The sequence below is a fragment of the Pleurodeles waltl genome, chromosome 6 (genome assembly GCF_031143425.1).
Source record: "Pleurodeles waltl isolate 20211129_DDA chromosome 6, aPleWal1.hap1.20221129, whole genome shotgun sequence".
NCBI classification, from domain to species: domain Eukaryota; kingdom Metazoa; phylum Chordata; class Amphibia; order Caudata; family Salamandridae; genus Pleurodeles; species Pleurodeles waltl.
This window is the reverse complement of record NC_090445.1, coordinates 301,379,581-301,404,588: the sequence shown is the minus strand read 5'-3', so window position 1 is coordinate 301,404,588 and position 25,008 is coordinate 301,379,581.

Below are 25,008 nucleotides of genomic sequence, written 5' to 3'. Positions count from 1 at the left end.
TGACAATCAGGAGAGTCCTATTTCCTGATGGGGGTCTTGGCAATGTTCTCTGGCTTCTGCCTGGATCGCAGGGACTGTTTGCGGAGTGGTTCTCCTGCTGTAGGGGGTGGGGTGCTGGTGGGCAGTTGGTCCTCTGGTGGGGCCTCCTGTCCACTAGCGTCGGCGGAGGTGGAGGGCTGTTCTTCGGTGTGGCTAGAGTCAGGGGCCCGTTGGTGTGCCACTGCTTCCCTCATGGTGTTGTCCATGTCTGCCAGCACCCCTGCAATGGTGACCAGGGTGGTGTGGATGCCCCTTAGGTCCTCCCTGATCCCCTGGTACTGATCCTCCTGCAGCCTCTGGGTCTCCTGCAACTTGGTTAGTATCTGGCCCATGGTCTCCTGGGAATGGTGGTATGCTCCCAGGATGTTGGTGAGTGCCTCGTGGAGAGTTGATTCCCTGGGCCTGTCCTCCCCTGTCGCACAGCAGTCCTCCCAGCTTCCCTCTTGTCATGTGCCTCTGTCCCCTGAACTGTGTGCCCACTACCACTGACCCCAGGTCTCTGATTGTCCTGTGTTTGTGGGGTTGCCTGGTTTCCCTGTAGTGGTGGATACAATGCTGATTGACGTGTCCTGGGGACAGAAAGATGGGCCCGCTGGGTGGGTGCTGTGGTAGTGTTTCCTGAGCAGGGAGGCTCTTTGGTGGGTTTGGACTGTGCTTGGGTAACCAACTGTCCAGAGGTCCCTGATGGGCCAGGTTGGTCATCCTGATCAAGGCGTGCAGAGCTGCTTTCATCACTGTGGGCCTCTTCTGGGGGGTACTGGATGTGGCTGGCACCTCCCCTCTGGTGAAGTTGAGTGGGGGTCCAGTGGGGATGTAAATGCAGTGTTATTGTTTCTGCGTATGCCATCTTGTGCAAGGCTATGTTTCCCTCCATGGTTGTTATTAGCAAGGCAGCTTTGGCTTGTGTGAGTTGTGATTTGTTTGGCTAAGTGATTGTCACCAGTGTGCATGCTGTGGTGATGGGTGTCCATGCAGGAATATGATGGGGGGTCCATGCATTGGTGTTGCACGCCGGGCTTGGTTTTGGGATGGGTCAGTTGTGATGGAGGAGTATATGTGAGGTGGTGGGGTGATGGGGGTGAGAGTAGGGATTGTTATTTGTGATGGCATGCAGGTAGGGTGGGGATAAAGTAGTAAAGATTTGACTTACCAGAGTCCAGTCCTCCCGCAACTCCTGCCAGGCCGTCAGGATGCATGATCACCAAGACTTGCTCCTCCCATGTTGTTAGTTGTGGGGGAGGAAGAGGGGGTCCACCGCCAGTCCTTTGTACTGCTACCTGGTGTCTTGCAACCACAGAACGTACTTTCCCCCATAGGTCATTCCACCTCTTCCTGATGTCTTCTCTTGTTCTTGGGTGCTGTCCCACGGTGTTGACCCTGTTCACGACTCTCTGCCATAGCTCCATCTTCATTGCAATCGATGTCTGCTGCACCTGTGATCCGAATAGCTGTGGCTCTACCCTGATGATTTCCTCCACCATGAACCTTACCTCCTCCTCTGAGAAGTGTAGTGTGAGAGGTGTGTGTGAGGGTGTGTGGGGTGATGTGTTGGGGTGTGTGCTGTGAGGTGCGTGGATGGTGGATGGGTGATGGTGTTTTGTGGCTCAGATTCAGTGGGTGCTCCTGGCTTGTATCTCAATCACTCAATCAAAAAAATGTATGGAGCGCGCTACTCACCCGTGAGGGTCTCAAGGCGCTGGTGGGGGGGTTGGGGTGGGGTGATTACTGTTCGAACAGCCACGTCTTGAGGTTTTGTCTGAAGAGCAGGAGGTTCTGAGTCTTGCAGAGGTTGGTGGGGAGGGAGTTCCAAGCCTTGGGGGCGAGGTAGGAGAAGGATCTGCCTCCGGTGGTGGCGTGTTGGATGTGGGGGACTGTGGCAAGGGTGAGGTCGGCGGAGCGGAGGTGACGAGTGAGAGTATGGAAGTTCACTCTTTCATTGAGGTAGGTTGGTCCAGTGTTGTGGAGGGATTTGTGTGTGTGGATGAGGATTTTGAAGGTGATCCTTTTGTTGATCGGAAGCCAGTGAAGGGATCTGAGGTGTGAGGAGATGTATTCATGTCGTGGGAGGTCCAGGATGAGGAGGGCGGCTGAGTTCTGGATCCTCTGGAGGTTTATGTTTGAGTTTGAGTGTGGTGCCGGTGTTGGGGGCGTTTCCGTAGTCTAGCCTGCTGCTGATGAGTGCATGGGTGATGGTCTTTCTGGTCTCTATGGGAATCCATTTGAAGGTTTTTTGCAGTATGCGGATGGTTATGAAACAGGAGGAGGTGATGGCATTGATTTTCTGGGTCATGGAGAGGGACCAGGATGATGCCAAGGTTGCGTGCGTGGTTTGCGGGTGTTGGTGGGGGACCTAGGGCGGTGGGCGACCAGGAGTCGTCCCATATGGTTTTGTTGGGGCCGAAGATGATGATTTCGGTTTTGTTGGAGTTCAGCTTGAGGTGGTTTGCTGTCATCCATGTGGCAGTGTCCAGGCGTCCAGCGTGGAGGTTGGTTTTGGCAGTGGTAGGGTTTTGGGTGAGGGAGATGATGAGTTGGGTGTCATCTGCGTAGGATAGGATGGTGATTTTGTGTGGTCGGAGGATGTTTGCGAGCGGGGTCATGTAAATGTTGAAAAGGGTAGGGCTGAGGGAGGACCCTTGGGGGACTCCGCAGATGATTTTGGTGGCTGTAGAGTGGAAGGGAGGGAGGCGGACTTTCTGGGTTCTTTCAGTGAGGAAAGAGGTCAGCCAGTCTAGGGCCTTGTGTTGAATACCTTCATTGTGGAGGCGTGTGCGGAGTGTTTGGTAGCAGACAGTGTCGAAGGCAGTGGAGACGCCCAGGAGGATGAGTGCGACAGTCTCGCCCTTGTTGACTCTGGTTCTGATGTTGTCAGTACATGCGATGAGGGCGGTCTTAGTGCTGTGGTTCTTGCGGAACCCAGACTGGGAGGTGTTGAGTGTGTTGCTTTCCTCTAGAAAGTGAGACAGGCGGTGTTCACTAGTTTCTCAGCGACTTGGCGGGGAAGGGGAGGAGTGAAATTGGGCAGTAGTTGGTGAGGTCATCAGGGTCTACTTTGGGCTTTTTCAGGGGTGCGGTGACTTCTGCGTGCTTCCAGGGGTCTGGGAAGGTGGCGGCGTCGAAAGAGCTGTTGATTATGTTGCGAAGCTTTGGAGCGATGGTTGGGCTGGCTTTGTTGTAAATGCGGTGGGGCAGGAGTCCGAGGGGGAGCCTGAGTGGATGGAATTAATTGTTTTTTCAGTTTCTTCGTCGTTGGTAGGAGCCCAGGTGAGTAGTAGGATGAGGGGGTCTTTGCTGATCTAGTCGGTGGTGTGTGTGGCGGGTGCGTGTGGTGTGAAGCTGTTGTGTATGTCTGAAATTTTGCGGTGGAAATGGTGGGAGAGGGAGTCGCAGAAGAGTTGTGTGTTTGTGAGGTCGAAGTTGCTGCCTTCGGGTTTAGAGAGCTCTTTGATGATGGTAAAGAGTTCCTTGCTGTTGTGTGAGTTACTGTCTATGCTTTCCTTGTAGTATGCTCTTTTGGTGGTGCGTATGAGTTGGTGGTGTTTGCGAATGGTGGTTTTGATGGTGGAGAAGTTGGTGGTTGAGGGTTCTTATCACCAAGCTTTCTCTGTTTTGCAGCATTCACGCTTGGAGGCTTGGAGTTCAGTGGTGAACCAGGGGGCATTTGTGATGTTGCGGTTGGTGAGGTTTTTTCTGAGAGGGACAAGTGAGTCTGCGAATGTTGTGATCCATTGTGTGAGGTTTTGGGCAGCAGTGTTGGGGTCATTGGTGTTGGGGGGGTTCTGCGCGAGTTGAGCGTTCAGGTGTTTTGTGGGGATCTTGTCCCACATGCAGTAGGGTGTGGTGTGTTGGTGGTGGTGTGTGGGGGTTTGGAGAAGAAGAAGTGGACGCAGTGGTGGTCAGTCCAGTGGAGTTCGGTGGTGTGAGTGTAGGTTATGTGGTTGCTCGAGGTGAATATTGCGTCTAGTGTGTGTCCTGCTGAGTGGGTGGGTGCTGTAACTAGTTGTTTGAGTCCGAGGTTTGTGAGGTTATCTAGAAGGGATGAGGAGTTGTGGTCATGGGGGTTCTCCAGGTGAAAGTTAAAGTCACCGAGGAGGATGTAGTCTGTGGAGGTGAGGGCGTGAGGGCTGATAGTGTCGGCGATGGCGTCACAGAAGGGGGGGTGAGGCCCTGGTGGTCTGTAGATGAGGGTTCCTCTGAGGGTGGTGTTGTCGTTTATGTGAATTAGGAAGTGCATGTGTTCTGCGCTGTCTAGGGTGTTGTGTGTGTTGGTGGTGACCTTAATGGTGTTTTTGTGTATAATGGCGATGCCACCTCCTGGTTTGTTTAAGCGGGCTCTGCGATGGAGTTTGTATCCATCTGGGGTGGCTGTGGCTATGTCTGGCTCAGATGAGGGGTTCATCCGAGTTTCCGTGAGGGCCAATAGGTGTGCAAGGGTGGCAGGGCTACAGCAGAGCTGGTAGCAAAAATCGGGCGGTGAAAGACAGGTGAAGCGAAAGATATACGGGGGTGGGGGTCAGGACCAAAAAACGTACCTAATCCACATGTTATAACCCAATACGGGATTTCTTCGTACCAGAAAAACCCTCCTTGTATTAAAGGACGGGCCCCATCGGGATAGCGATAAACATCAGTGGTCCAGACTTGTATAGACAACTAAGTCCTGCTCGTGTGGCCACCGGGTGGATAACCTACCCCTGCTCCGCGTCCCACTGACGGAGAAATCCCGTATTGGGTTATAACATGTGGATTAGGTACGTTTTTCCGTCCTGACGAATCGCACCGATCTTAACAGACATTTTTGGGGAGAAACATGTTGACCCCGATGATAGAAGTATAGTTAGTTCTGTACTCTAACTCTCCACATTCCCCTAATTCAGGGACTGACAGTTTTTTTGTTTCTGAGGGTGGACTAGACATTACTTCTAATCCTTACCCACACTCTGTTTTTAATCATGACAGGGGTCTGGGTTGATTAAATACGATATTTCCAGACCTCTAGCCATTTTTTTTTTCACATACCCATATACCAATCCCACATACTAGCACTCGGCATTCTTTACACTCAAAAGATCTCCGGCAAAGAGCCCCCATGAGGGGCCCATCAGGCATTGCAGTGCCGGCCTGACGAGGAGCAAAAGCCCGATGATGAAGCATGTCACCATTTGGTGAGTGAGGGCTCTTGTTCTAATAAGAGCAGACTCATAGACTCTATTACTTACTGTTTACATTTGTACTAGTCTATTGGCTGGAATTGTGTACTTATGTTTTTTTGGTATTATGATGGGAGTACCGTACACAGGACCAACTTTTCTCTAAACACTCCCGACATATTAGCCCTTCTTTGTTTGTATTCAACCCACCAAAGCAACATAACAAAGGGGCAGTACTCCTCCTCCAGCTCTTCAGCTCTTCTCTTTGGCAGAGGCTCCTCATGATTCTGCCTTTGAAGTTGACAAAGTTTAAAGGAAATTCTCAGTGGTTTGCAAGATCCTTCCTTGTCAAGGCCAGGCTCCAGACACACACCAGGAAGATGGAGACTTCACTGTAGTGTGGTCAGTTTTACATATCCTTTATGCATTAGCTTCAGGCTTTAGGCCTTTGTGCATTTTGCCCTGGATGTATTTTATTTATTTGCTCGCAGCTTAGAACCTCTGTGCACTTTGCTCTAAATGCTTTTTATTCAGCTTCGTACTGTTATTTTTCAAATAGCCAGGTCTACGGTCTTGTTTTATATTTCATATCATACTGTTTAGCCTACTTCAGCACTGGAGTTCTCCATAACACATTCTTGTTCACTCTGTGCTTCAGTCAAGGATACAGTCTGGTACATTGCCGATAGACGTGGTAGGAGTTTAGTCTTTGGCATTCCTGCGTAGGGACATTTTGTGATCACGCTGACATGTTAGTTATAAAAACACTTCCTTGTCCCAATACACGCAAGAGGGAGATTCCGACCAGGGAACCACAACTAGACGCTGACTGCCTCGTTGCAGATGCTGAACCAGATCACAGGCCTTTGCTCAGGTATGAGGGCTGATGTCTCCCAAGGGATTTAGAAAGGCAAGTTAGAAGCTTAACATGCTGTGCTCGAAATAGAATTAGCTGAGGGAGAGTAGAAATTGTTAAACACCATGATAGCGTTGTTCTTATGTTTCACTCTCCTCGTAACTATTTCAATCCTACTGTGTTGTATGGTTCTGGTTATTGCGGCTCACGCCTTATTATCTATAATGCAGTCGTTTTATTAAAACATTATATAAAACTTATACTGCCTTTGTCATTTGTATATGAGATCGTACTGTAAATGAGAGAGTTGGTTTGGATCTGAGTGGCCACGACTTCCCTGAGAAGTTCCAAAGATGTCATGCGCTCGGCTGCCCAATCATCTCTTCCCTGCTGGAGAAATGAGGCACTGCTAGTTAGCCGGAGCAAAACCGGGTTTAGGGTGACAGAGGTCCTTCCAAATGGGTCCAACTCAGTCCCCCACACCGTGAACGATCCTGCTGCCTAGAAATCCAGTAGTCTCATTTAGGATAATGAGAGCCCACGCGACAACACTGTGTGAAGGCAAGCACAGTCCTTTCAGGCGTAAGTGTCAACTTTTATCTCCACTCTAGCTCAGATGGCTCATCAGGATATGCAGGCTACACCCCAGATCCCTTTGTGTCAATGTCTAGAGAAGAGGTGTAAACAACCTAACTGTCAAACTGACCCAGACAGGGGATCCACAAACAGGCAGAGTCACAAAATTGTTTAACCAAGAAAATGCCTACTTATGAAAAGTTGCATTTTCAAACTAACAATCTAAAAACCAACTTCATTGAGAGATGTATTGTTAAATTTAAAGTATAAGTTCAAAGACCCTAAACTTCATTTTTCTATCTGCTCTCAAAGGGAATCTGCACTTTAAAGTTATTTAAAGACAGCCCCCATGTTACCCTTAGAGAGAGATAGGCCTTGCAACAGTGAAGACAGAATTTAGAAGTATTTCACTGTTGTAACACACATCAGTACTTGTCCCACCATGAACGTACAATGTATATAGGGAGCACTTGCACTTTAGCACTGATTAGCAGTGGTAAAGTGTGCCAGGTCTAACAGTGGTCTAAAGAGAAATGCACAGTGTAAGGCAAGGTCTTGAACAAAGCTCATTCAGTGGGATTTGAAACCCAGGAGATGTGGCCATTTTGTTTACTCTGTCTAGAATTTATATCTTTCCAAGAACATAACAATATGTTTTTCAATAGGTATCCAGCCATTCATAAACCGTGCTGGTCTTTAAAATATCACACCCATTAGGGTTCATTATAAATATTAGAGTGCCCTGGGACAAACAGCAAAAAGCTGGCCTCAGAACCATTCTTCCTTTCACAGTAGCTGTTCTCACTAAATAGGACTGCAAGAAACTGGTTATTGGTTGAGGGAGTGAAAGCCCTGCCAAGGGAATAGCCACAATCCTTGTCAAGGTAAAACACTATAGTCACTAAATTAACCTGTGCTTAGCCCTTTGGTAGTCTGGCATAACAGCAGTTAGGCTTAACTTCGAGACAATGTGTAAAGTATTTTTTTACAGTGTGCAAACAGTGATTAAGTGAAAACATAACACAAGAAAAATCCCAAATAAGAATGTTATTTACAGACCAGATGGAACATATGATTATACTTTTTAAAACAATAAGGCCCTCATTACAACCCTAGCGGTCGGTGATAAAGTGGCAAATACTGCCAACAGGCCAGCGGTAATTACTGCCAAACTATGACCATGGTGGAAACAGCTCAGACAGACAACCACTTTAACACACCGACCGCCAGGGCAGAAACAACAGGCACCACGCGGTAACCGCCGACAGCCAGGCGGAAACCAATGTTCCGCCCACCGTATTATGAGAGGCCAATCTGCCACTTTTTCAGGGGCAGAACCAACCACATCAAAAGTCTGGCGGAAACACTGCAAAGAAGTCAAAGAACTCACCTCTTGAGACTCAGGGAACAGCCCCGCCGCCATGGAGCCCGAGCTGCATGTCTTCCCCATGATCTTCTAGAATCTGCTCCGCTACGAACACCAACTACGGCGATGATGACCACGGTGAGTACAGCTGCCTAGCAAACAGGGGAGGGAGGGAGGAAAAAGAAAGTGACGTGCAACACGGAACACTCCCACCCCCAGAACATACACACAAGCAGATGCAGTAACATACCATAATGACCCCGTACCCCTCAGGAATAATGCAAGAACAACTACAATATAGTAAAAAGAGCATAATAAGAAAAATTAGTAGCAATATGTGCATCCAAATCAAAAAGTATATACATATTTACTAATCAAGGGACACTGCCCAGTCCTCAATGTTTGTGGGCCACAGGACCACATTACAAAATCCAAGGCCCCACCTCACTCCTACAAACAAGACGGAGAGAACATTGCAGAGGCATCAGGTTGAAAATAGTCAGGCACCTCAGGGGGACAGGGAACAGGGGTGCACCTCAGCCGGAAGATGGTGCAACACCACTGGTCCTGGAGGGGGCAACATGCCTAGTGCTTGGTCCTGGGGAGTGCAAGGCCACAGTCTCTCAAGTGAGTGACCTGCCCACTGGCTCTGGAGGGGGCAACATGCCCCTTACCCTGTCCTGGGGAGTGCAAGGCCACAGTCTCTCAAGTGGGTGACTTGCCCACTGGCTCTGGAGGGGGCAACATGCCCATTACTCTGTTCTGGGGAGTGCAAGGCCACAGTCTCTAAAGTGGGTGACTTGCTCACTGGCTCTGGAGGGGGCAACCTGCCCATTACTCTGTCCTGGGGAGTGCAAGGCCACAGTCTCTGAAGTGGGTGACTTGCCCAGTGGCTCTGGGGGGGGGGTATCGTGCCCAGTGAGCTTCATCCTGGGGAGGATGGGGTGAGTGGATGGCATCTACACTCGTTCTCGAGGGGGCATCATTCCCAGTGACCTTCATCCTGGGGAGGATGGGGTGAGTGGATGGCTTCTCCACTGGTTCTGGATGGGGCTTTGTGCCCTGTGATGCTGATCTTAGGGAGTGCAAGGTCACAGTCTCTCAGCTGGGTATCATACCCCCAGGATTTGCAGGGGTGCAGGGCGCACAATAGCCCATGGACGCAGGACTACACACTGTCCGGCGGCAGTGATGGCTGTTTAGTGGTGGCAGGGGTGGTGCTGTAGGTGGAGCTGGTGGTGATGGGGGGAGGCACTAGCCCATCCCCTGCAGCCTCGGACGGCTGAACACTGGTGCTGGTGGTGGTGCTGCTGCTGGCGGAGCTGGTAGTAGTGGGGGGAGGCTCCAGCCCATTCCCTGGAGCCTCGGATAGCTGCCCACTGGTGCTGCTGCTGCTGCTGCTGTTGGTGGTGCTGGGGGTGGTGCTGCTGGTGGAGCTGGTGGAGGGGGGAGGCTCCAGCCCATCCCCTGCAGCCTTGGACAGCTGCACCACCATTGTTGGTGGTGGGGTATCCGACTGAGTACCAGCACCAGGCCCCTTGTCCTCACTGCCTGCTGGTGCAGGCCCCTTGCCCTTCCTGTCAGCAGCTGGAGATGGCTCCTTGGCCTTCCTTCCTTCAGGACTTGAGGCTGGCTCTTTGACCTTCCTTCCTGCAGCACTTGGGCCTGCCTCTTTGCCCTTCCTTCCTGCAGCACTTGGGCCAGGCACCCTTTCCAGCTGGCTGGCTGGTGGCCGGGATCTTTTCCCGCCTTGAGTTGCTGGGGACACTACTGTGCCCGTGGACTGTGTGGCTGAGATGCTTATCTGGGTTTTGACCACCCTGGCCTGAAGTGAAGGACAGGGGAGGGGCAGGGAAGGGGTCAACGGTGGAGAGGAAAAGCTTCTTATAGACATTGGGGTGGACAGAGGGAGATGGTTTGGGAGTGGAGGAAGAGGGAGTGGTTGTAGGAGGTGTCAGTCTGCTATGTTTGGGTGCAGATGCTGTTGTGAGGTGGATGGCTGTTGGGTGTCTGAGTGCTTGTGTTTGTGTACTTTTGGAGGAGGGGGCACAGATACAGTGGGAGAGGAAACAGGGGAAATGTACATGGATGTGGGGGGTGTCCTCATAGGTGTGCTGGGGATGGTGGTAATGGATAAGGATGTAGTGCATGCAGGTGTGAGTGGAGACACAACTGGGAGGGAGGTGGATGACGAGGAGGAGGGGGCCACAGTGGGAGCAGTGGATACTGGTATGACTGCATCTGGATGGTGTTTGTGCAAGTGCCTGTGGGATGAAGTGTGGTGCTTATGTTTGCCATGTCCACTCTTGTGTGTTGTCCTGGGTGCCTGCTCGTCTGCCTGTGTGCTTGTGATACGTTGGGGTTGAGGGGAATGGGATTGGGTAGAGGAAGTTGGAGGGGGAGGGTAGAATAAAGGGACAATGGCTGCCATCAGAGAGGAAGCCAGAGCCTGGATTGATCTCTGTTGGGCCACCAAACCAGTGTGAATGCCCTCCATAACTGCATTGGACTGTTGCATTTGGGCTGCCAGCCCCTGGATGGCATTCAAAATGGTTGACTGCCCAACAGAGATGGATTGCAGGAGGTCAATAGTCTTCTCACTCAGGGCAGCAGGGCTAACTGGGGCAGGGCCTGAGGTGGCTGGGGCGAAGGAGATGCCCACCTTCCTGGGTGAGCAGGCACGGGAAACTCACTGAGGAGCTGCTGGGAGGGCGGTGCTGGTACGGGGGTGGCGACTGTACCTGTAGCTAGGGTGGGCACAGAGGTGTCCGCGACCACCAGGGTGCTTCCATTGGAGGAGCTATCCATGTCCGAACTGTCCCCTCCAGTCTTTGCCATGGTGCTCTCCTAGCCCTCCATCCCACTAGTGCCCTCACTGTCGGTTGATTCTGCCTCCCAGGTCCTGAGGGATGCAGCTCCCTCCATCGCCGGTGCCTCTGCTACTCTGCCAGATGATGCTAATGCACATAAGGATAGGGTGACAAAAAAAGGGGGGGAGGAGACAAAGGATACACTTGGTCAATGGCGGCACCAACACCACAGTTGGCGTAACCAACACACTCACACACAGGGAAAAGCCCTACGCACTAGGCAATGCACTACCAGTTACAATGCTAGTCACCAGCCCATGGATAGGGACACATACCGCCAATTGCAGCATACCTGAGACCCCGACCCCTGCCCAGTAGTGGATGCCTACTAGCTTGGTTGGAAGACTTTCACATGAGAACCCTGCCCAACATGGGACCTACTCCGCAATGTCAGGCCTACATCCCCCACCTGGATACCACCCCACCAGGCATAAGTTGTAATGAAGGGCACTTTACTCACCCCCTTGTTGCTGCAGTGATGCTCCCAAGCACCCATTTTGCTCCGGATAGGCCACTGCCAGTATGCAGGCCATCAGAGGGGTCAGGATTCGACGGGCACCCCTTCTTCGTTGGGAGGCCATCCCCAGCTGGGCCTCCGCCGTCTTCTGTGCCCAGCGTCTCAGGTCCTCCCACCATTTCCGACAGTGGGTGCTCCGCCTGCTGTAGACCCCCAGGGTCCGCACGTCCTTGCTGATGGTACGCCATATACCCTTCTTTTAAAGGGTGCTGACCTGCAGAGAAATATACACAGGGAAAGGTATTATTCTGTCTGTCATGCCTGTTACAATTATTGCCCACCATACTCCTTGCCATCCCTATTAGCACAGACATTGCCCAGCATACATGCTGCACACTGCCTAGGGACCATTCACTAACCTCCCCTACATGAGCCTTCACACACACCACCCCATGCATTCATGCCCCATGCATCATACTCACAGTGTACTCACCTGTTGGTCTGGAGGCCCTTAAAGCAGTCGGTACTGAGGTAGGACCCCCTCCACCAGTCATTCCAACTCCGTCAAGGTGAAGGCAGGGGCCCTTTCCCCAGCCATGGTCAGTTCCAGGCACAGGTCACAGCAGCACATGCAGTGTAGGTCCTCTCCTGTTGAAGGTCAGGTAGTAAGTGAGCGAACAGATAGAAAACGGCGGTCACGTCCACGTCAGTGCATACCGTCACCGCCGGCGTACATCACCATTGGCCACTGTATCCCATAGGGCCCAGTGATAACCAATGAGGAGTTGCCCGGCGGTTCTCAACCGCCTCCCGCAACGACGCACAACGTCAGTGGATTTACCCCCTTCCCACCTGCCCCTCCATACTGGACAGGCGGATACCATTTCAGGGGGGTGGGCAGGCCATGGATCCTAACTGCGGCACAGTACACAAATTCACATTTTGGACTTATGCCACCAAAATATTGTAACAATCACAATATCCATTGAACTGTAGTGGTTACAATGTACAGTTAAAAAACACTAAAAAAAGGTACTACTCAGACAGAATTCAAAATGCTAAATCTGCAACCAAACAATTTTATAACATTCTCAATGAATTTCGAAAACCTACATGCATGGTAGGAAATCATCCCACTACTAACTTAACAAACAAACTGGCAACTCATTACACAACCAAGGCAGACACATTAGACTCCTATTTAAAACAGAAGAAAACCATCAGCACCAACCCCTTTCCTAAAATACCCTCTAAGAATAAACCAACCCAGCCTCTACGGTCCTTCAAACAAATACCACAAGGTGAATTTATGGATTTGGTCAAAGCAAGCAGACCTTCTGGTAGTCCTTCTGACCCTTGCCCACTACACATCTTCAAGAACATTTTTTTATCTACTTCTGCTGCCACACCTGAAAGAAGAATCATTAACAACTCTTTCACTACAGGAACTTTTCCTATAGACCTGAAAAAGGCATACATTTGACTGTTATTAAAGAAAACAAACTTGACCGGCAAGACCCCAACAACTACAGGCGAATCACAAATGGACCTTTCCTGGTCAAACTGATAGAAATAGCAGCATTCACCCAGATGTCACAATTCATTGAAGACAATTCTATACTTTCAGACTTCCAAACTAGATTCCACCCAGGAAGAGGCACTGAATTGGCACTCATAGCAATCTGGGATGAGCTTAAAAACACAGTCGACTGCAATGGAGTTGCTGCTCTACTTCTCTTGGACCTCTCGGCTGCCTTTGATACGGTTGACCATGACACCCTAATTCAAAGACTCCATGATGCCGGCATAGAAGGGACTGCTCTCATCTGGATTACATCCTACTTTCAAAATAGAACTAATATCATCTATTCTCTACCCTTCTCATCCAAATCCTACCTCACAAAAGCAGGGGTCCCCCAAGGATCAATCATCTCACCTTTGCTTTTCAGCATCTACATGATAACAGTACCAGAACTGATCAATGATTTTCATCTCACATGTTACACCTATGCAGATGACCCACAAATACTACTTAAAGTAGAATGCCGCAAGAACACTGAAAACTCACTAATCTTCAGTTGCCTCAGAGCCGTTGATCAGTGGATGACTTGGAGCCACCTCTAACTAAATGCCTCCAAAACAGAAATACTCATATGTGGTGACTGAAAAAATTATGACCCACTGTGCGCCTGGCCTGACGATCTCAGGCCACCTCCTCAATTATCCATGGAAGTTAAAAAGCTTGGAATCACCATGGACTCCAAGTTAACAATGAATGCCCAATTGGACAAATTAGAACAAACAAGCTTCATCACCTTGAAGACTGTACGACGCATCTTCCCCCACCTCGGATTTCCACACAAGGCGCAAGCTACTATCTTGCTTGTACTATCCAAAATGGAATATGCCAATGGCCTCTACCATGGATCATCTCTATCTATTATGAAAAAACTACAAGGTATTCAAAACTCCACAGCCAGGCTATTATTGCATGCAAAGCCCACATCTCCCCTGCCTTGAGAGCACTACACTGGTTACCCGTTGCTAGAAGATGCACCTTCAAGCTGCTTTGTATCACCCACAATGCTATACATGGAACAGGACCAAAACAAGAACAAAATAACCAAATGCATTTAACAAGGAAACCTCCGTTCAAGATTAGCACCCCGCCTTAGAACACCACCATACAAGAGAAAGACTATAGGTGGTACATCCTTCTCTGTTCAAGCAGCCAAACTATGGAATCCAATACCCCCAACTATAAGAGCCACAGATAACTATCTTGTCTTCCGAAAACCACTCAAGAGTTTGCTCTTTCCTTCATAACCACCATATTCAAACAGCTAGTGAATGCATATGTCTATGTTGATAAATATTTTTTATCTGATTGTTTATATTCTAGTTATATATAGTTCTTTAAAAAATATGTATCGCTACTATGTCATAACGATAAACTACACACATACTCTTCAGACCTGTACTCATGGTTTAAATATGTATATGTATGTACATATGTGTGTGCATATGTGTGTGTATTCATGTGTGTATGTATGTGTGTGTGTGTGTATATATATATATATGTATGTTATTCAATGCTTAACATGTTCATAGGTCATTGAATAGCTCGTAGATTAGCTGTTATATTAGATACTTATGAATCCCTGCTCTCATTTTATACTTGTCACTTTGTCTACCCATCACCATATATCATGTCTCTATCAATCTAATCTCCATTCCCACTCTGACTCATCCCAAATCCATTCTACTACTTTCATCTCCTAAATAACTCTGCCTAAGCTCTTCCCTCCTTTTCCACATCTAACTCACACAAACCTCACTTTACTACCATGATCTCCCAAACAACCCTACTAAATTCTCCCACATGTATCTCACCTTTAACTCATCCAAAACCCCTCCTGCTACTATTATCTCCATAACCCTTTTCTCAGATTCTTCACTCCTCCATCTCCCCTTTAGTCATCCGAAGCCTAAATCCTATTACCATAAACTCCCAATTAACACTTCTGGATTCTTCCCTCCTCCACCCCTCCATTACTCAAGTCAATCCAAAAAACAAGCTCAAATATCCCCGACTCAAATTAACTCATAATAATACTAAAACTGTACTCATATTTCCGTATACTAATCCACCATTAATTCCTTTTGGGTTCCGGAGTAGCGTGCTACTCGCCGGAAAGTGCTTTGACGCCTCATCAGCGGTATTAAGTTCTATATAAATACTATTACAATATTGCAATAATGACCAGCTGCTCACTCTTTTGCCCCATAGATTGCAACCGCTGTGGATGAACAGGAGATGGAGACATCCTCCCGTGTACAGACCCCTGGTGGACTTGGCAACAATGGAGGACAGGCACATTATCCTCAACTATAGACTGGACAGGGCCACAATCACAGAGCTGTGTGCCCAATTGGAGCCTGACCTGATATCTGCTATCTCTCACCCCACTGGGATCACACCCTCTTGTGCAAGTCCTATCTGTGCACCATTTCTTTGCAACTGGTTCTTTCCAAGTGACAGTGGGCTTGGCAGCAGGAATGTCTCAGCCAATGTTCTCAATAGTGCTGACCAGAGTGTTGTCTGCCCTGATTAAACACATGTGCAGCTACATAGTTTTCCCCAGGTGGATGGTTTGGTCACAGTGAAGGCTGACTTCTATGCAATGGGATATATCCCCAACATCATAGGTGCGAATGATGGGACACATATTGCATTTGTCCCCCCTCCCCCAGCAAAATGAACAGGTCTTCAGAAACTGTAAAAGTTATCACTCGATGAATGTGCAGATGGTGTGTTTTGTGCACCAGTACCTCTCCTGTGTCAATGTTAAGTATCTAGGCTTGGTGCATGATGCTTTTATCCTGAGGAATAGCAGCACCCCAAATGTGATGGCCCAACTCCAGAGGCACCGGGTGTGGCTAATAGGCGAGCCCTGGTGCCCACCCAGTGAATGTTGGTGTATGGGTATGGTGTGGGCCATAAGGGTTAGTGTGTGGCTAACAATTGTCCCTCGATATTTGCAGGTGAGTCTGGTTACCTCAACTTCTCATGGCTACTGACCCCTGTGAGGAATCCCAGGACAAGGGCAGAGGAATGTTACAATGAGGCACATGGGTGAACAAAAAGGATAATAGAAATGATATTCGGCCTCCTGAAGGCCAGGTTTCGTTGCCTCCATCTAACTGGTGGATCCTGTGCCACTCACCCAAGAAGGTCTCCCAGATCATCGTGGCATGCTGTATGTTGCACAACCTTGCCTTGCGACACCATGTGCCTTTTCTGCAGAAAGAGGAGGTAGGAGATGGCCGTGTGGCAAGACAAATTGAGGCACCCCACAGTAGTAACAGTTACACAAATCAAAATGAGTACTAACTCAAGTGAGTAATATTATTGAAAAACAGTCCATTAACATTTAAGCATAGTTCCTTAATATCCGGTCCACATTTATTCAATCAGATCATCCAAAATCTTAATACTTCATCCATGGAAAGAACATTTCAAGCCAAGCCAACACGTGTTTCGTGATGGGAAATTATGTCATCCCAAACGACTTCTTCAGGGCTTAATTTAACACCGTAAACCGGTGTCAACAGAATGGCCTATCCGAGCGTACTCGCGATTCCGGCGTTATAATAGATGGACGCTGTTTTTTTCGATATGAGGCTATTGGACTAATACGGGCTACGGACTTCTATTGGACGCATGGTTGACCTTTTGGGCCATTTAACATGAGGATTGGATCTTTGTACTCGTAGTTGACTTGGGGTAGTTACGTTGAATGTACGGATAGGCCATTCTGTTGACACCGGTTTACGGTGTTGAATTAAGCCCTGAAGAAGTCGTTTGGGATGAGAGAATTTCCCATCACGAAACACGTGTTGGCTTGTCTTCAAATGTTCTTTCCATGGATGAAGTATTAAGATATTGGATGATCTGATTGAATAAATGTGGACCGGATATTAAGGAACTATGCTTAAATGTTAATGGACTGTTTTTCAATAATATTGCTCACTTGAGTTAGTACTCATTTTGATTTGTGTAACTGTTACTACTGTGGGGTGCCTCAATTTGTCTTCTACATGTTTGTTGGGTTTACATGTAAACCCTTGAGGGATGGGTGTTTTCCCTTGTGAGGCTGCCTCTCAGTTTAATGAATTTTGGCTGATGTATATTCAGAGCGCCATTTTTTCCCTTATCGAACACACTATTGTTTAGACTAAGATGGCCGTGTGGCAGCAGTGGACCCTGTGGACAGTGAAGATGAGGAGGCAGAAGATGAGTATGAGGACAACAGAAGTGCAGTCATTTGTCAATACTTCCAATGACACACAGGTAAGACAGTATTATTTTACATTTCATTGACAGTTTGATGTGTGACACTGTCACTGGCAGGCTGTGAATTCCTACTTCTATGCCCACTCATTGTACCCTTTGGCATCTCATTTTGCAGATGTTGGGGTCCCACTATTGCTCTTGGTGTGTTTAGTGCAGCCACCTACACGCCTTTCCTATGTAAACATTACTGTTCAGTTGAATTGCAATGTTTGAACTTTGTTAAATGAATACATTTTCAAATCATTTGACATACTCCATAATTGTATTTTGTCAAAGTGTGTTTATTGCAGTGCTCTGAAGAAGAGGGGGTAGTGCAATGGGCTTGGGTGATGATGGAGGAAAGTCCAGTTCAGGGTCCATTCTATTTGTACCACAGGTGCAGTGTCCAAGGGGGCATAAGAAGGTGAACAATGGCAGTTCAAGGTGGACAGGGTGACAGAGTCGGACACAAGGTGGACAATCAGGAGAGTCTTATTTCCTGGCAGGGGTCTTGGCAATAGTCTCTGGCTTCTTCCTGGATTGCAGGGAACGTTTGCGGGGTGGTTCTCTTTCTGCAGGGGGAGAGGAGCTGGTGACCTGTTATTCCTGTGGTGGGGCCTCCTGTCCACTAGTGGCAGCAGAGGTGGGAGGGCTGTTCAGTAGTCTGGCTATTGTCCGGGGCCCGTTGTTGTGCCACTGCCTCCCTCATACTGTTGGTCACGTCTACCAGCACCCCTGCAATGGAGACCAGGGTGATGTTAATGGCCTTCAAGTCCTCCCTGATCCCCAGGTAATGTCCCTCCTGCAGCCGCATGTTCTCCTGCATCCTGTCCAGGATCTGGCCCAGCGTATCTTGGGGATGTTAGTATGCTCCCAGGATCGTGGTGTGTGCCTCCTGGAAGGTCGGTTCCCTGGGCTTGTCCTCCCCCTAGCGCACAGCAGTCCTTCTAGCTTCCCTGTTGTCCTGTGCCTCTGTCCTCTGAACCATATACCCACTGCCACTGACCCCAGGTCCCTGATAGTCCTGGGTTTGTGGTGTGCCCTGGAGTCCCTGTAGTGCTGGACACACTGCTGATTGACATGTCCTGGGGAAGGAGGTATGGGCTCACTGTGTGGGTGCTGTGCTGGTGTTTCCAATGGGGGGACGCTCTGTGGTGGTATGAGAGTGTGCCTGGGTAACCGAATGTCCGGAGGTCCCTGATGGGCCAGGTTGGTCATCAAGATCCAGGCGACCAGAGCTCCTGTCATCACTGTGGGCCTCTTCTGTGGGGGGGACCGGATGTTGCTGGCACCTCTTCTCCAGTGACATTGGCTGGGGTGCCTGTGGGGATGTAAATGCAGTGTTATTGTTTCTGCATGTGACATATTGTGCATGGGTGGGTTGCCCTCTATGGTTCATATTGCCCTGGAAACTTCTTCTTGTGTGAGTTGTTATTTGGTGGGCTAGGTGATTCTCCCTAGTGTGCATGCTGTGGTGATAGGTGTCCATGCAGGTCTGTGAGGGGTGTTCATGCATTGGTGTTGCATGCAGAGCTTGGCATTGGGATGAGTGGGTTGTGATGGTGGGGTGTGTCGGAGGTGTTGGAGTGATGGGAGTGAGGGTGAGGGAGGGGATATGCAATGGCATGTAGGTAGGGGTTGTGATAGTAGTAAAGAGTTGATGTACCAGAGCCCAGTCCTCCTGCTACTCCGGCCAGGCCCTCAGGATGCATGATTGCCAAGACTTTCTCCTCCCATGTTGTTAGTTGTGGGGGAGGAGGAGATGGGAAACCGCTAGTCCTCTGTACTTCTAGCTGGTGTCTTGCTGCAATGGAATGCACCTTCCCCCGTAGGTCATTCCACCTCTTCCTGATGCCATCCCTTGTTCTGAGGTGCTGTCCCATGGCGTTGACCCTCTCCACGATCCTCCGCCATAGCTCCGTCTTCCTAGCAATGGATATCTTCTGCACCTGTGATCCAAATAGCTGTGGCTCTGCCCGGATGATTTCCTCCATCATGACCCTTAGCTCCTCCTCAGAGAACCTGGGGTGTCGTTATGGTGCCATGGGTGTAGTGTGAGTGGTGTGGGTGAGGGTGAGGGTGTGTAGAGTGATGTGTTGGGGTGTGTGATGTAAGGTGAGTGGGTGGTGTATAGGTGATGGTTGTATGTGACTCTGGTTGTGTGAGTGCTCTTGCTGTCTCTCTCTGCTGGCAATTGTTTTTAGTCGGAAAGGGTTGTGGGTAATGTGGGTGTGTGTGTTATAGTGGTGTGGGTGTGTATGTGTGTCAGGTGTGTGTTGTTTGAATTGACCAATGTGGTGTTGTTTTGTTTATGTGTATGTATTTTGAGTGCGGCGGTATGTACCACCAATGGTTTACTGCCTTTGAATGTCCGCTGTGGTGATTCGTGGATCATAGTGTTGTGGGTGTTGTTCTGTTGGTGTAACGGTGTGGGTTTTGCTACTGCCAGTTTATCACTCACCTTTGGTGTAGCAGATTTGTGTGTGTGGCTGAATAGTGACGGATTGGTGTGAGTGTGTCATAATATGGTTGGTGGTATATCTGCCGCGGCGACGGTATGTTGGCGGCAGTCGGCATGGTTGTAAGTGGAATTTACCTCCAATGTCATAATGAGGGCCTAAATATTTAATGTGTGTTTAATTTTACTACAGGAGATGATGTTTCTGTATTTAGTGACGTGTATTAAAATCAATACTTACTGAATATAAAATGGTATTCAAGAATGCTCGCCAGTACCTCAAATGGCCTGACTATGGTGTATTCTAGGGATGAGGCAATTTATTCTGGTTGGGAATTAAATATGTATTATATGTATGGCCAGGAATGTTAATAAGTAGAAACCCAATTGTAGCGCATAGTCCCTTAATATTCCATGACAAATCACACCTGGAGCGCTTGCAGGAGCTATTGCTTTTTGTGTAACACACATTCTTAATTAACAGTTTTTAAGCTGCTAAAATATTTTGCCTCTGATCATGTAGTTCATAACATGGGGAATTAGGGACTTCAGCCTCTATATAAACGAGCATTTACAATGCAGTGGGTCTCCCATTTGCTCCAGTTAGAGCTATTTGTACAATAAACTCCTAACTAGACTTTTCTTGCCACATAACTTGAAAACGAAAAGTAATACAGTGTTACATAAGTAAGCCGAGTCAAAGAAACAAGCCATGAACATGAAGGAGACACACAAAAGAATGAAGAACTTTGCGTGCGGTCAAACGTGATGGAAAAGTGCAACTAGCCATGTAAAAAGGTCGATGGCCAAAGCGGTAACAAAACTGCCCCAAAGAGGGACAAACATAAACCATTTACCAATGATAACAAAGGATTTTTGAAGGGCAAGCCCATGAACAAGGGAGAGGGATGGGTGTGAGGTGGGCGTGGCTAAAAGCCCAAATAGATAACAATACGTCGGAAAAGCAGCGATTGCGCCGCTGTTATGCTCGACCTAAAAAGAAATGCCTCTTATACACAGTTTAAAGTGTGTGGACAAGAACAAGGTGGATGTGTAAGTCTGAGCAAGTCGAAGCAGTGACGTCCTTTCTGAACTAACTTTAATGGTAGCTCACAAAATATCTACCAAAATGTTTATATTAATCCTTAACACACCCGGACTGTACAGCACAATCACACAAAACAACACACTAAACAAAGAAATAATTTTCTAAATTCTTATAACTGAAGAAAAGGGTTTCATCACTATATGGAACGGCCGGGCATGTTTAAAGAAACAATTTCTTATTTTGAAATTATAATATTACTTTAAGTTTTATAATGAACAGAATTCCGTAATAAGTGTGTAAACATCGGGTTTTTGGTGTTCTTATTATTGCAGTTCAGCCAAAAGCAGATACTGAGCAGCAATGCAACTGCTGCTCAAATAATGAAAGGGATAACTAACATTGCCGTTTCTTTAGTTGGAGCTATTTTTCTCTGTCAACGTCAGCTTACAGAAGAGAAAGAGATATTTATGGCAGGTCATTTATTTATTGGTCTGTCGTAATTCCATACAAGAAAGCAGTGATAGATTTGCAGACAACTATACATTCTGAAATATGGCAATTTTTTTAAGTGACAGGCTGAAATTCCTCAAATACATTTTGTAGAAGTGACATGCTTATTTTATCAGTACAGATTCTACATTTGTCGTCCATATCTTCAACTGCAATATTTCCTTCACAGGAGAAGATTTCATGATGTGTGCATGTATTAGAAGACAAAACGTAAGGAGGATGTTGAGCATAACATCAATCAGGAGCCACAGTCCCACTCAGACAAGAGAATTCAATTTCACATATAATGGAACACAACAGACCACAGAATAAAGCATTTGGCCTACAGATGCCAGTTCAACCAAAATGCAGTCAGGTTACCCAACAAATGCAGCATCATCACTTTCCGAGCACACATTCACTAAGGCCCTATGATAGCGAAATAGTAATTTCACTTATTTGAGAGCCATCAAGATCCCAAATATGACAACACACCTGAAATGAGTTAAGTTGTAAGGTCTTACGATCCAAAACCCATATGTAATATCCAACACAGAAACAACCCATTGCCTAAAATTCTTGCACACTGATACACAGGACAGAAATGTTCATCAGATGTGCCCCCTTTTGACAGACGTTTGTGGGTTGACCCACAACTGAAGACCAATCAGTGAATAACATTTCTGACTCTAAGTAACTACTGCTACAAAGGCAATTAAATCAGCAACAATCAACACAAACTGGTTAGCTAAAATGTGGAACCCTAAATATAATTGTCCTTTGCTGTTGCCCAAATATTGAAGTGTTTTATATATTCGTTTATTTATTGCCTTAGAAAGCCGGTTCGACCTATACAGGCTTTAAAGCGCTGTAAACCGCACACTGAAAACACAGTCAATCACTGGTTGATAGTCGCAGCATTCACAAATGTTTGTCATTAAAATTTCAAGGGTAAAAAAAGTAGAGTGGCATTTTAATTAATCTAGTTTCTATCGTGCAATACGGGTAGCTAATTGCACTACCATGGCTTTTGGATAACTTATTTGAGGTGTTATGCTTTGTTAGACTAAAAGTATACATTCGATCCCTGAAGTACACGGAGGCAGAGCAAACAGCCACTCAGTGACTAACCGCAGTGTGGTTGTAGATCACATTGCTACAACTTTATTAAATAAAAGCAGTCAAAGAGAGGAACTTTTAGGTGCTTTTTTTATTTAGAAATCACCCATTGAGAGAGTGACTAGATTCACACTGAGGCTTCAAAGTTGTACCTGTGCACCGTCAAAGTTAATTCTTTATGCACTGATGTGCATGGAGACGTGCGCAGACGCTCACTCATGGGACACCGATTGGGAATTTGTTTATATAAAAAACACCTTCGGAAAAGATATGTTCGTTCCCCTTTTACTCACTATTTGTTGCTGACTTGCCACAGTGTCTTTGGACTGTAGAGTTTAAACTGAGGGAAATCTGTATTTCAATCATAGTCCAAATGTCCTTCAACGATTGCTTGACAGGCTCATTGGCTCGTCCAAGGAGGACAAAAACTACGCTAATGCTTCTAAAACCAAAACTGTAAGGCCTGGCAGGAATAACGGGTAAGCTCCAAACTATCTATTAATTATCATGCCTTCCCGCAGTACAATAGTAAATAATAACTTGTACATATATACAGCATAGGTGTGCAATTTGCATATATACAAATGTACATAACAAACAGGTGTTTTTTTAGGCAACATAATAGTACTCAATTTCTCATCTACCACGAATGAAGGTCTTAATTAGCCCAGTCGAAATTTAAGTCTGAGTCCTGAAAGTCTCCTGGAAGTTGCAGCTAGTGCTAATAACGATTTCTCTGATGGGCTCTCTGAGCACATGCAGACTTTTTTTCTTTATTAAACTTAACTTGCCTGTGCCTCCCTCAGCTACAACACATAAGGCTATCAGAGACATTATCAGGGAAAACTGCTGAACTTTCAGATGGATTGTGATAGCGGGATGCGTGAAGATTGTTGCCTTCTAGCAACAGCACTGAAGGTGAGAATGGTATACCTTTAAACATCTTTTATAAAAAACCTTACACGAAACTCAGGCTGAAACAAAGTGATTGTTGCAACAGCTGAGTTAAGTTGCTCATTGTCAAAATGTAATGTTTATGAAAAACCACAAAGGGACAGATTCTCAAAGGTATCTGTACATCAAAATGAAACTGAGGTATACATATACAGCTCTTAGGAGAGCAAAATCCTTTTCCTGAGATAAATTGGAATTTTGACCTCATAACTGGCACTTGTTCCCACAGCAATTCTGTCACGTGGGTGGAATTTCCATGTGAGCATAACTGCTCACCGGAGATTGTTTGTGGTCCTTCCAAGGTGACGCTGCCTGCATGCTTGCAGTTTTGTGCATGTGTCTATCAAGGATAGAAGCAAGTCCATTTTCAGGATGGTATGGAAGGAAACAACACTACAAACGTCAATTTGACCCCAAAGTAGCCTCCTGAGCCTGCTGAAGTGCATCAGGAATGGCAAGTGTAAACTACAACAAGCGAGATCGCGCTGCAACAAAAGATAAAAATTAGTCACAAAACTGACTGAAAAAAACGAGCCTCGCGTGTTTTCAGTACATGGTCTCTGCGCTCGAGGAGGGCTAACCACTGTAAAAGGCATGACGTATGCGTGCCTTCCACTGATGGAAGCAAGCAGATTTTACCAGGCAAGACCATGAACCAAGGAAAGACAACTGCTGTGACGTCAATGGGGCTCCGAGCCTTTTTCTAACTCCTAAAGCGCCTTGCAAGCGAAACGCATGCATAAGCGCATGGGACACAGACTCAACCCTAAAAAGTGCTTCTCTCCACTATTTTGCATCAAACAACATTATTTCTGGTCTTGTTTGCCTTTAGCAGTTAAATTACTAAATTCAATATAAGAGACTTATAAAACAAGCACACAGCTTATTAAGCCAATCTTGCATTGTATAAAAAAGCATTCTAGGAAAATAATGGTAAGATTCTGGGCGTGATTTAGATGTTGGCGGTAACAGTCCCACTATTGACTTTTTGACTGTAAACACACCTGCTGCTGTGATGGTCTACCTGCCATGTTTAGATGTGGGAGGTCCCACACACAAAAAACTACATTTGAAATGCTGTCTCTTCCAAGAAAAATCACTGCATTGACGGATGGTATGGAAAAGGGAATGCCAGCAGAACTTCAGCCAGATTTTCCTCCTTTGCAGATTAAGATGTGCCTTAACGCCACTCCTCAGTTGGCAGATTGGGGGGTAAAAGGGGTGAAAATTCATCTTTTTACCACTTACTCTTCCTTCTTCAACTGGCTGCGACTGGACAACACCCACTCTTGTTTCTGCTACTGGCTCATGGAGAAAGCACATCCTCCCATCTATGGACTACAGGGTAGGGACGCCATATTGCCAGGATAAATTGGGTGGGTACTGCTCGGGAGGTGGGAACCAGTGGAGACATATACATGTCACAGTATTTTTTTTACTCACTGTGACATGCATGTGTCGGGGACATGAGTGGGTCAGACGTGTGGGGACACTCGGGTACTCAACACATATCGCACACATACACACTGTCATTATGGTGCCAGTATTCATTGGCAAGTGAATGCTGGTACCACCTGTCAATTGTGTCCATGTGTGTACATTGCCAGGGGACCCGTACCTGTAATGTTGTGCTGCGAGCTGTGTGTGTGAGTCAGTACGTGTATTTGTGTATGCAATGCAGTTGGAAGGGTGAGGTGTGGGTGTGTGTGTTTGTGTAGCTGAGTGTGTAGTTGTGTTGTTTATTGTGGTAATGTAGTGTGTGAGTGCAGTGGCATGGATGTGTGTCAATG